Here is a 14,331-nt window from a genome sequence, read left to right as displayed (position 1 = left end):
ACGTTTGTGTCTTTTTTATCTTACCGTGTTTATTTCCGCACCGGGTTGTTATTACATGATTTGCAGAGTTTTATCAATTCGTATACTGTTTTTTATCAAAAGTTCGAAAATTGTTGAATATGCTTTTAAAGTACGTATAAATAAGTTTTATCTTATATATTTGCAAGGGCATACCTGTAAGCTCTTTCATTCACAGTGTTACACGTATGTAATCACAACACAAAGAGTTGATCAGTTTTAAAACATGAAATACCACATTTATTTTATACCGATATGATATCTGATACCACAAACAAATTGTCAAATATTCGATTTCCTTTACAATATGGTCTTACATAAATGTTTGATTAATTTGAAACGTGCAGTACATGAATTCTAGTAACGTTGTCATTCAATATCAATATATGGAAATGTGTTGGCTCAGCTAAACATACTATACTTAACAATATTCAGTCGTGTACATTGCATTTTAAATTTTTTAAATATATTAATGTTAACGGCAGATTATTTACGAGTGGTACGGAAAATATACATAAAGGCACTCGGCAATACTTCGAGGTACTGCTAAGTATAATTTCCTTATCTCGGGTACTTTGAAGTATACTTAAGAGTACCCGGTGTAGTTCGAAGTAGTAACAAGAATGCAACGAAAACTTCACAAGTGAATCCCCAGCACCAAGGTCTCTCTATATGAATGTTTTGAATACAACTACGTTATATACTCCCTTCAAGTACATGTACATGAACCGCTGCATATAAAACATGTATGTATTTATGTATGAAATAGTATATATTGAACATAAAATTTTGCAAGATGGAAAAAAAGGTCTCTGTTTGACTAATTATGCTTTCGAATACTTGTTTATGAGAGGGGGATTATGTCTTTCAGACATTTTATATCGTGTTCGTTATTCAATGCTTCGTTGTGTCCACTTGTTGTGTCACACTTTCGACCACCGGATTACCATCGCCAGAACAAAGAACGTAGCATAAGCATACCGCTGTGCTACACCAACAGGGGCAACATTCACAGACCTAGTAACAAATCAAACATTTTGTATCCACATGAATGCTTGACCAAATTCTCAACTAAGAGTTGTTTTGTTGCTGGGAAAGCGGTTCTGCACGGTTAACCTTATGACAAAAAAGTTCTAAAAAAGTGCTTTCTCGCTTCTCTACATGTTGGATATTGATCGTTTAAACGCGTGTTTCTCTTTTTCGGCGTAGCTGTTTAACGTCACTGTTGACCTTACCTGACCTTTGTAAGTGTCCAATAAAATTTCCCGCGGCTAGACACGAATAAATACACTTCATTTATTCCATTGGCTGATTTGATCATACCACTAGAATATTGGAAACATGACCGCGTCTTTGTAACACTTTTACTGCGTGTTCAGCATGAAACAATTTTATCTCTAATGAAAAGGCTTGATAGGTAGAACAGTTTTACACTCAACTCTTGATATCAATACAGTTTTTGTGCGTATTTAGTAATTACTTCCATATTCCAGACTGTGTACTAGTATATTTAAGTTCATAAAAGTATCGTTTTCCCTATCCTGATATTCGTTTTGGCCAAACCATTTTAAATTGTTTTCGAAATTGAACATTTAACATGTAAAAGTATAAAGTTTTAAACAAGCCGTCGTTCCAGCAGTGGAAGCGTGGCCTCACTTCAATGCATTGCATTCCAACCCGCAAATAATCAGGGTCAGTTCGCGGCCAGTAAAATAATCGTTATATAATATAGACGCTTTCGCGTGAACTGGAATTTTCTTTAGACCAGAAATATATTAAATGAAGATATTCAGCGATATAATTATGGTATGTCTATAATAGATTCTTAATGTGTTTTCAACAATACCATGATACATAGTATTTTTGATTAATTTAACAAGAATTATTCAACCATATTGACTAATGTATTAAGCATGAGCGCGATGATTCTCGATACTGTTAATAATCGATTCAAATAGCAATTCCCGACAAACCACTAAAACAGGTTTGTTTGAAGAACGCGCGTATAAATTTTTAAAATATGTACGGATACTTCACGTGTTGCCGGTTGACTCATGTTTTAATTTCACTTCCATTCTTCTTTTGGTTATCTGTTTTGTATCTTTAGGTTTATGACCAGCAATATGTAATAATGTAAAATAAGCCGCGAAAACTCCGCGTAACATCCCGTACTGCGTGTGCTGCAGCTAAGAACTGCACAGAAAACGACATTCGCTATCTTTCATCTCATTCATTGAACTCTTTACCTTTCACCAACTTCAACCACAATCAACGCCGTATATCTATTTTAAAAGATATTTCTTGTTTTTCTTACTGCCCGTTGACAGTAACGTACGTCAGAACGAACATACGCAAGTCATAGAGTCGTAGCTAAAATTTACTCTGGAGTTTAAGTCACCAATGTCGCTGAATAAAGCGATGCGTCCGCGTTATGGATATTTTAGAATATAACTCATTTTAAGGTCTATGTTGGGAAATTGGTGCGTGCTTTCCGTCTAGAATTTTTCGTTTCTCTAAAAAATGCAGCTCAGAATATGTTCCCTTTTTATACTTAGAAAATTGAAAATTTGGTTTAGTTTTGTGTTTAGGACTTTAGGTTCACTTTATTCCTTAAGTATCAAAGCTATTGCTTTCATACTTGCAACACTTACAATCATAAGGGGACTGTGCAGGCAAAATTATGTTACTCTGACTGGCATTTTGACAGAATTATGGCCCCTTTTATACTTAGATAGTTGAACATTTGGTTAAGTTTTGTGTTTTGGTCTATTTTACTCCTAAAATATCATAACTATTGCTTTCAGACTTGGAAAACTCGCTTACTATCGTAGGGGGGCTGTACAGGGCAAGTTGCATAACTCCGGTTGGCATTTAAACGGAATTATGGCCCTTTTCTGTCTTAGTAACATTGAATATTTGGTTAAATTTTGTGTTAAGATCCACTTTACTTCTTAAGTATCAAGACTATTGCTTTCAAACTTCAAATACTTTTTTACTATCATGAGGGTTCTGTACCTGGCAATTTGAATTTGACCTTGAACTTTGAATGACCTTGACTCTCAAGGTCAAATTGATAAAGTATGCTTAAATTTCCATAACTTCTTTTTTATGATCAGATTTGTTTCATACTTTGACAAAACAACACTTATCTGACGCATCACAATGGACTCCACCCAAACCATCCCCCACGCCCCACCCCAGAATCCCCCCCTATTTTTTTCCTTTTTATCTTTGAAAGATCATCTAATAAATGACCACACCCCATTGTATACCCCTCTGTCCACCCCAACCCCCCCCACCCACCCAAGATTTTTTTTGAAACATGGTAAAAAAAAATAAAATATTTTTTTATTTTATTTTTTAAGGACCGTCCAACCATCCAACCCAAGCTATTGCTATCAAACTTAAAACAATATCTAATTAGTTTGTTTTATGTCTTTACAAATGTTCAATAGATTGTGGAAAATATACCTGTTAACTCAGAATCGTCTACAATGTACAACTTCTTTAAAACATAGGCGATCAATATGTTTCAATTATGGTCCTCTTCCAGATAGAATATGACTATATTACCTTGAACTTATTGAATATGAACAATTTCCCCATGATGGCTTACGTTATACTGTCAAGCACTCGAATAGTCGAGAGCGCTGTCTTCTGACAGCTCTTGTTACAATATGACAGTGTTATGCGGAATTCATATAAGTTTGACTTGGTATAATGCGGTATACCAATTAGTTGATTCTTCTTTTGGTATCACAATCTTTACTGGCATTGAATTATAATTGCATTAAAATTAACCAAGAAGACAGTGTATTGAATTTAATCAATAATCGTATTATTGTGGGAACTAATCGGACCTGCCTACATTTTAGTTTTATAGTTATGACACAACATATAATAATATTTATATATTTTATTCATTGTTAAATTGAATACCTCTTTGTGCGTTGTAAGAAACGATATATTCTGTATTATTAAGACTTTTGCTTAATAAGCATATACCGTTTAAAAGAAACGTCACAATCAAGACGATAGTTGACGTGTACTTTCGATTTCGTTTTGGCATATGACTTTAACAAACTTCAGCTTCTTGCAGTTGCATGCACAGTATGACCTCGAAATCAACGCTTGCGTCTTATATCAAAGAAAAACAAGCACACAATTCAAGGTCGTTGATGCGTTTTGAATGGTCACGGTTTGAATCATATGCAAACTTTCCAAAAGGACAGGAAAACGTCAGTTTTATTACTCTGGCGAAGAATGGATTTCACTATCAAGGGTTTGGAACAGTTGTGGTGTGTTTTTGGTGTGGGTTTTTGTTTGATGATTGGAAAAGTGATACACCATACTGGACTTTGCATAGAACAGTAAAACCAGACTGTCCTTTTCTTAGCAACGCAAACGAATCGGATAATGTTCCAATTAATGCAATTTATACAAACGATGGTCAATATGATGTAAAGAAATGTGAAGATGAAGCTCATAATAAAATGAGAGAAGCAACAGAAACTCATTACTACGACATGGAAACTGGTAAATATATAAAAATAAAATCCATAAGTGTGCATTGTAAATTAATAAATGTTTGATAAGAGGTGTAATAATGATGTCTTACTTATTTTTATTTTATTACATTATTTATCTGCAATTGATGTTGTAGAAATATACTATCTTTTACGTTTAATTGAAGGTATGTGAACACTTTATTGCAGGCGCAATTTAATTTGCGATTATAAATATTATTTTAAGTTTAGTTTACCAAGCGTATGATATGCGGGATTTCAACTTATCTGTTTAGAAAATTTGATATAAATAGAAGTGATTTCTTATACAGGCTATATTTAGATTTATCAGGAATCCCATAAAATTGACTGACTTGTTATGAAAAGGAAATAATGCAAATTAAATTACCTAAATAAATCAACATATTTATTTGTGACACACTGATTCAGACTTACAAGAGATGAAATGCTTTTTTTTTTAAAAGACGCTACCTAATTTTTATACACTGCAAGTTTGTACCATTAACCGTTAACATAAAATAAACAACATGTTTCGTAGGCATTTCCATTATCAGTCTATTTTTTTAAACAGCTCTTCTGTGAAAAAAGGGTGCTCGCACAATTAAAAAAGAAAGACAAGAATAGTCATTTTATGCTGTTTAGGTGTTTCGAACATCTTTATTTGTTGTTTCCTAACCGCTGTTGATATTGCTATTGATAGAATCCACTGAATCCTAACCAGGTCGAGTAAATAATGAATGTTGTGTCAGGATCCCACGCATTGATGAAACGATCAAATTCGGTATTAAATAACTATTTATCACACTTTTATCACTTACTAAAAGCACTCAGTTGTTTTTTAGTCAAACGGATGGAGGAAGAAAATCAGCTTTTAAATGACATATTGACATGCAAGATTTGCATCGACCGGAAGGCAAGCATCGTTTTCCTGCCGTGTGGTCACGTGGTCAGTTGCGTGGGATGTGCGCATGCGCTACGGAAGTGCCCCATGTGTCGTGTAAGAATAAATGGTCAAGTCAACGCTCTGATGCAGTGAATGTATCTTTTTGTACCCGATTACAATTTATATAATACACTACAAAATATTTATTTTTATTTTTGTAACTAAGGAAACACTATATTGCAGAAGAGTTGTGTTTTTATCAGCTCTATCCCACATACATATGTATGTACTTATATTGCATGTTCTTGGTATGTTGTGCAAATAAAATTAATGAATGCAGTTTGGCATTTATTTGTTACTAGCGGTTTAAACTCTCCAGATAAAATACTTACCCAAATCATATGGGCATTTAGTAAAATGAAAACAGCAATCGTTAAATGTGCATGACCTTCAAACCAGTGTTATCAGGAAAGGAAAAAAACCCACGTCATATGAAATTCGGAAAACCAGATGTTACAACAGCGTTGGGTTTCATGCTTAAGTGTGCAATTTAAATTTGTTATGTTTGATTTAGACGTTATTTACTTATTTGGTTCAGACCGATTAATTTCATACTACCAGTCTAGCACTTGTGTCATTTTTGTTTGGACTCGTCAATTGGTTTTTAATGTTTTAATGTGTGACACAATTTTGGAAAGTCTTATGTTGACAAACTGTGGACAAGTCCCTTTACTATCCTTACATCGCTCTTCTTACAAACACTAGACAGTGCCCTTGGTTTAATAAAGGCTTATTGTTAAACACTATTATTAAAATGCACAATTAATCTGGCCATTTTTTCTGCTACGTTATTTTGCATAACGGGGTCACTAAGGAACTTCTGATATTGTTGTTTTTTATGGAAGTTTATTTGTTTTATTCTTGACTATTAAAGAGTACATAATTGTTCTTTTAAATCGTTTTCCTGAGGTAAATTGCAATGGCTTTTTCACCTAAGTATGACTGAATTTTGAATTTGGCTTTCAGGATACCACAATTTATATATGTAAACTAGCCTAATCGTGTTATAATACTACTTCTATTTTCAGAGCAAGGCATAATATTTAGTAATATTTAACTGTGAACCTGAATTAACTCAATGATCCACGATATAAATATAACAATAGTGCTAGGGTTTTGCAACAACGTTCAGTAAGCGTATTAGAATATTAAATAAAAGCTCGATAAAAACGGCTTCACTTCATGCAATGTATATCCAGTTATATGTTTGGTCTTCGGAAATCACAAAAAGGTTTTTCAAACGTGAAATTTTGAAAAGCATGCGTTTAATTCGTCTCTATTATGGTGTTTTTGAATGTACAATGCAAATACGAATAACAAGCCATATTAAACTGTGTGCTATGTTTTTTCCTTGTTTGTAATATTTCAAGGATATTGGTTATGTGAGCTTATCGTATACACACAATACAGATACGATCTGAATGCACACACCTTTTTAAATACATAATAAGAACAATATAGCAAGATAACGATTGACACAGCACACACAATAGAGAAACCAACATATGATAAAATTACATTCCTTCGGTAAGGTGGCTTTTACGACACATTTTCTATTATTTAGTTACTAAATTATGCGTTTTTTTTCGGATAACTTATCGCGGAATCCAACCAATGTATATTTTTAGAAAGCGAACGTGCCATGTTAACCAGGCTTTTGATAGAAACATGCTAAGCTTTTTGTGTGTGATTTGTTGTTTCTTGTAAATAAACCTTAATGCATCACCTACTTTAAGTGCGATTCAGAAGTATGGTAAGCGAAGTGCACATTATTGTCTTAAACCACGGGTTAACAGTTAACTATATAGTTAAGAGACTTTGAACCCGGGTTCAAAATGCCGTTTGCATATGAATTCCTTAAACCCGGGTTCAAGACCTTGAACCGCGGTTCAAAGTCTATTAACTCTATACTTAAGAAACGACAAATGAATCGTGAAATTTGCCTTCTAATTGTTGTTTAAGCTCCGCTGATTGGCTGTCTCTGAATTATGTAGATAAGAGATTTGTATATATATTTTTAGACACATTTTGAATCGCGGTTCAAACTCTTGAACTCGGGTTTAAGGAATAAATGTGCAAACGGCACTTTGAACTCGGGTTCAAAGTCTATTAACCCTATAGTTAACTGTTAAATAATTAATGTGCATTCCGCTCGTCTTAACCCCAGTTTAAGACTTTGAACCGCAGTTTAAGACTTTGAAACGAAGTTTAAGACTTTGAAATGCAGTTCAAAGTCTCTTAATTCTAAAGTTAAGAGAGGACAAATTAAATCACGACCATTACCTTTGGCAAGCGAAGTGCACATTAATGTCTTAAACCACGGTTTAACAGTTAACTATATAGTTAAGAGACTTTGAACTGCGGGTCAACACTCGCGGAATTCATGTTTATTTTCTAACTGTTGAATATATAGTAACATGAAAGTTTTGACACGCCATGTGAATGTCCTATCAAGTAAAGGTGACGATTAACCAACATTAAATTATTGGGTTTTATGCGGTGCGAGTGTTCACAAAACACCGGTTGACATTGAAAATGACATGGAAAGATGATGGGTAAAAAACACAATCTCGTCGAATAAAGAAAAGGCGATATGATATGTTGTTAATTCATCGTGTCGTTTTATTACCAAATTTATGGATGTTATCGCTAAATGATCTCTATTTCTTAACCCGGACGTGGACAGTTCCGATTTATTTACATCGCTTGGGCAGCTTTTTACAAGTTATCTTTTTAAATACTGAAGAAAAGTACTTCCTGGTAGGGAGCCATTTCTCACAATGAACGATGAGATTCTACTTGTAAACAAGGAATTAAACGTCTGAGCTAGAGTAGGTTGATGTTAACACTGGTCACGTACTCAAAAAAGTACTGATGGTAAATTAATTCATAATCAGCGCATAACGCTAAAAGACTTGAGAAAAACGGATGTTTGGTAATAGGCTTAATTATAAAGGCTCTTTGTGGTCTTAAGCGGTTACCAGATGGTCCATTGTTTCGGTCCTTTAAACAATAACTCTAGTAAAAGAGTGTTCTCTTTAACGACCGACCTTTCATATATGAAGTACTAACTTATCCACACTGCATGACCTTCCATCGCTTCTACAATTGACGATCCTCGACAACGATATGTCTGCGGAGGTTTGAAACTTAAGAAGAACGGCATTGTCTTAAATACCATTGATAATTATAACGCAACCTTTTGCGGCTTTTTAAGTGAGCGCCTTTGAAAGGAAAAAAAAGCTTACATGAAAGTAACCACTTTACGTGTCAACAAAAATCATTAGTTTCAAAACAAAAACACGGACCATAATTGTAATGGGGCGATGCACTGATAGTGTAAACATCTTGAAATCACGTTATCTGTGTCAAAGTTTTGAGGCGGAATTGAGAGGCTTCCGCTCTGAGAAAACAAGCAAATTCGTTGAATTGATATCCCCCGCCAATATGCTTCTGGACACAAAAGTTTTCTGGACGGATGGACAAAGCCCTTTGACCTCAATGTGTGACCTTGACCTTAGCCCCTAGGATTATTGGTGTGGAATGTGAAGCACCACCAGATGATTGAGAACAACTATGGCACGTTTCTTGGCATAGTTAAGGAGTGACTTAATAATTAATCATTGATCAAATTTGTGACCTTTGACCTCAATGTGTGACCTTGACCTTAGGCCCTAGGAGTATGGGTGTTGAATGTGAAGCACCGCCAGATGAATGCGAACAACTATGGCAAGAGTTATGGCTCTGGCTCATGTGTTAATGGATATAAAGCTCTAGTTAAATTAAAAGCATTTTTTTTTTCAAAATACAAAGAGCCATAACTCCATTATTAATAAATGGTGTACAGTACAATTTGGCGTGCATCATCCTCTTATCCATATATATACTCATACCTAGTTTCAATGAAATCCGCCAAAGCACTTCCAAGATATGGCTCCGGACGTACGGACGGAAAGGCGGACGGACGGAAATACGGACGGACGGACAACGCCAAAACAATATCCCTCCGCCTATGGCGGGGGATAATGAGGCTTAATGAATGTGCTGAAAATGTCGTCTCTGATTAGCCTGTGAAGGCCGCACATCATGTATGATACTTTCCGCTGTGTAAGTGCGTATTTCGAAGTTTAATAGGTCCCTCGGCGTCTTAGCTGCTTTATATGAGGAACCGGAATAAGTCAAAGCATCCCTATATACTTTTCTATTTGACTCACGAAAGCTGGGATGAATTTGGACTTAAAGCTGAAATTTCCTATTGCTTTTTACTGAAAGACATTTTTAATTTTGACGGGGTCTTCTTTTGTGGGGGAAAGCCGGAGTACCCGTAGGAAACCCCACCTATCGGTTATGGTTATCACAAACCAAACTCAAATGCTCCGGGAACGGGGATTTAACCCGGGTCGCTTAAGTGAGAAGCGTTAACCGGACAGCATAAACGTTCCGCTTTTATTTATTTATTTTTTTAATTCAAGTAAAACGAAAATCCATGATAAGCAGAATGTGCCGTTCCTGATAAGCCTGTATGGACTGCACAGGCTAATCTTGAAGGAAACTTTACGCACATGTATTCGAATCCGTTTTCTCATAGCAAGGCTCAATTTAAAGTTAGAGCCAGAATGAACATAGATCATATGAGACAAATTTGATATGTAGCAGGATGTAGCATTTGATTTGAGCAGGACTCACGAAAGTTCGAAAGTCTTGAAAACATAATAAACATGCAAATTAATAAGGATTGGTTGGTCAGAAGGCATACATGTATCTAAAAACGATCTTCCTTCTTGCGAACCATATACAAATATATTGAGATGACAAAAATAAAGCATATGCAAACTTACATGGCTCCTTATGCTTCATAATTATTCATTTTACTTAATAAACTTCCTTAGATTTTGTAAAACATGTCGGAGAAGAAAATCGGCGTCAAAACGACATGCAAAATATGTATTGATCGGAAGGCAAGCATTGTCTTTTAATCTTGCGGTCACATGGTCAGCTGCTAAGGATGCGCGCATGCGCAAGTGCCCAATGTGCCGAATACACGTAGATGGTCAAGTCAAGGCTCTGATGGAGTGTACAATCACGTATTTTTTTTTTATATCTCTATATGTACCCGATATAATAATTTCACAGTAAACTACATCTACATTTATTCATATGTATAAGTTACGGAGTTGTAGAAATGTTTTGATTTTGATTGATTTTAACCCATATATGATAACTATTTATTGTATATACTTTGCACATTGTTGACGTGATACGTGTGTTTTCAAATTAATATAATCTATGGACACCTCACGTTTTAACGTGTAATGTAATCGCTCTTTGTATCTTTCCACTCAAATCAGAAGTACGTTATGTACAAGTAAAACTAATGCATCGTCTGCTGTTCATAAATCTGAAATTTTCTAATATATTTTTTAAAGAAAAATGAAAAAAAAACAAAACAAGTTTATTAAACTATCTAGATGTCATGTGCGTTTTTGCTCTAAAATGTGCAAAGTGGATTTCGAAATTTTCCGTCACCAGAAAGATTATTGGAAACGATATAACGAGGACAGACCTCTGCTTAGATAAATTATTCATCGTTCCCGCCAGCTTGAGTATTTTATCAAGATTATAACAATAGCTTTCTTTATAAGAAGCAAACCTATAAAATCTATTTTTATGGTGCACACATTTCAAAGAAGAATTCCAATTTAAAGTATTACGTCAACTGTTAAAAGAAAAGATGTTGATTTATATGTCGTTCATGTATGCTAACACAGATTTAAAAAAAAATACGTGCTACTTTTTAAAATTTGAAGTCCAACGAAAGCATTTTATTTGATTGGGATTCCCAAAACAAAAAAAGTATCTTATGTCCATATCGAATTTAACATCGAGACTTTTTAGCAGCTATCGCTTATGTTCAACTTGCCGAACAAAACTTGCATGGTAAAATGAAATAAGATCATAGAAACAAGTAATCTGTTTTTTTGTAGTTCATTGCATCATTTTCCGATGTTGTTACAGCTCGCCAAGCACAAAGTAGCACGACGCTCCAAATCGTTTGTATTTAAAATGAAATACAATTTCATACAATTAATTTCTTCGGCACGTATATTCCGCCCACTAGTAATGTTCGACCCTAACGGGAGTTCGATAGTCCGAGACTCGTGGAAATGAGACTCGCACTCCTTGTTTTTGTGGTTAGGAAGTCCGCCGGACTCCTTCAAAATCAATTGTGAATTATAAAAAACAAGGGATAAAATTGTCACAAAATTAGGTTTTCAAAAATATATATTTATAACTAGAGAGCTTTGACACAGACGTGACGTATACCCCCACATGCTGCATTGGCAAATAATATTTGCCTGCTGTCTTCACAAAACAAGAAAAAGCTAATTTATGGCGATTTTAAGAATTATCAGTCCATTATCATTTATGGCCATTTTGGACTTTGAACTCTTGAATTCTTTCGCATGACACGCCGTCCAATTACTGTGAACAAAATTAATTTACAGATTCATTTTAAAATCTCACAATTAATGACATAGTTATAGCCCGGACAAGATCATTTATGGCCATTTTTGATCTTTGAACTCAAAGTGTGACCTTGACCTTGGAGATATCGACGTAATTCTTTCGCATAACACACCGTCCAATGATTGTAAAAAATGTACCGAGTAATTTTAAAATCTCATAGTGAATGACATAGTTTTGGCCCGGGCAAGCTCATTTATTGCCATTTATGACCTTTGAACTCAATGTGTGACCTTGACCTTGAAGATATTGACGTTATTCTTTTGCGCGACACACTGTCCGATGATGGTGAACAAATGTGTCAAATGATTTTAAAATCTCACAATGAATTACATAGTTATGGCCCGGACAAGCTCATTTATGGCCATTGTTGACCTTTGAACTCAAAGTGTGACCTTGACCATGGAGATATCGTCGTAATTCTTTCAAGCGACACACCGTCCAATGATGGTGAACAAATTTGCCAAATAATTTAAAATCTCACAATGAACGACATAATTATAGCCTGGACAAGCTATTTCCGCCCGCCAAACCCGCCTGCCCACCCTCCGACATTTTCTTCGGAAAACCTGGTTGAAAATCCCTTCATGTATTTATTCGTTTCGCAAAATCAGAATGTCTGCATAGAGAGAATTCTACTCAGAATAATCATTGTCGATCACTGTCTATACGAACATTTAGTTTCAATTGTTTATTGTCACATTTTAATTGTAATAATTTAATATTCAACCTCTAAAAACCGCAGAAGGAAGTCTTTAATTCCAAGTAATGACCTCACAATTCAACGACTTTTTGAGAGCTGTAAGAGTTCTTCTAAACAAGGAAGATTATAGACAGCTGGTCTATTGTTAGTGAGAAGTGTTTAATCAAAACTAAGTGATGTCGGAAGGATAGAAAAACAAGAAAAATGCCATCATTTGTACAATGCACTTGAATAAATATTTTTTCTGTTTTCCTATGAAAACCTCTTTCTGGTAAACAAGTTTGTTGTCAGAATATGCATTTTGTATACTTATTATTGTATTATTATGATGAAAATACTTTGTCAATTTTGGAGTGTATGTAAGCAAAAACAAAAGATATTCCATTTAAGAGTTTCAACAAACGACTTGGAACGCAAAGGACCCCAGTCTATTAACAAAATCGTTCAATAAAAACTCTTTTCACGGTGCTCGGTTATAGCTTACACAGATGTACCAAGCAAGAGTCCTTATTAGATCAAATGAGCAGAACTTGCTTACAGTGAGCTTTTGTGATTACATTTTGCCGATTGTTAATCATCGTTCCTGCATTGTCCGTTGTAAAAATGTGCATTGTTAACAATCTAGAAAATATATATTTATTTCCAATATTCATGAAACATTGTTAGAGATTGGTCTAAATGACAATTGGGTAAATTACAAAACTGCGTTAAAAAACTAGATTGCTTTGTCGAATTATATACAATGTTTCTTAACTTTTCAGAAGTTACATGTTTACCAGAACAGAACAAAACAGAACATATCTTTATTTGGTTCACAGGTCACATAATACATGATACATATATTGTGACAACAGGTGAGCGTATAGTTAACAAAATCTTTTTCACAAAACAAGGGTTCGAAAAAACAACACAATGATGTAATTATTTTGGGAAGGTTATCAGGAGATTTACTTATTGATTTCTTTATCAGTATCAATCAGAATAGAATGTTTAAATTGTGAAAAATGTATATAAAAAGGAGACATCAGATAGGGCTAGCAACGATTGAGTCGATGATTAGTAATAACGGAATCCATTATTCATTAAAGCAACTTATTATAGGTTATAAGATAAACACATATTTTATCAGATATAGCATGTATTGCACAAAATAGTAACACACAAAATAGTCGAAAATCAAAACAAACAAATACGTTTAGCAAAGTTCAACGTGCGAAAATAGGAGCTTGAGTTTAAGTTACATTAGGATTACAATTAAGAAGTTTGAAAGTCGTTGACAAATTGAAATCGATATATTTACTTTGTTTCTTTGAAAGTCCATTGCACAATACTGGTCTTAACATGGGAACAAATAAGTGCAAACAGTATAATGAACGGGGATTAATAAAAGGCATTTCTTATTAATGTTACGATTTCCACAAAAGTATGCCATTTGAAAAATAATTAAGATCATGGAGCATGTATTTTATAAGCAGGGCGTTAATTTATGGATTGTCATGTAAATGCCATAAAAATATACAACAAAGATCAAAATGAAAAAAGTTGAGGTTCAAGTGGCATTTTAAGTACGTTGAAAATGTTCAACTTAACTGTTTGTCCCTGTTAAGTCTGTAACA

General features: G+C 34.4%; 1 long non-coding RNA gene across 1 annotated transcript; it reads left to right on the top strand.

The window, feature by feature from the left end:
• Positions 1 to 3,544: 3,544 nt before the first annotated feature.
• On the top strand, positions 3,545 to 6,832 carry LOC127853169 (uncharacterized). The gene is made up of 2 exons (XR_008036508.1): positions 3,545 to 4,554; positions 5,387 to 6,832. It is a non-coding gene; the product is annotated as an uncharacterized LOC127853169 (long non-coding RNA).
• Positions 6,833 to 14,331: the final 7,499 nt, after the last annotated feature.

This window comes from Dreissena polymorpha, chromosome 12 (assembly GCF_020536995.1).
Source record: "Dreissena polymorpha isolate Duluth1 chromosome 12, UMN_Dpol_1.0, whole genome shotgun sequence".
Classification (NCBI taxonomy): Eukaryota; Metazoa; Mollusca; class Bivalvia; order Myida; family Dreissenidae; genus Dreissena; species Dreissena polymorpha.
Note: the sequence above shows the minus strand (reverse complement) of the source record. Positions and strands in the feature narration are given on the sequence as shown.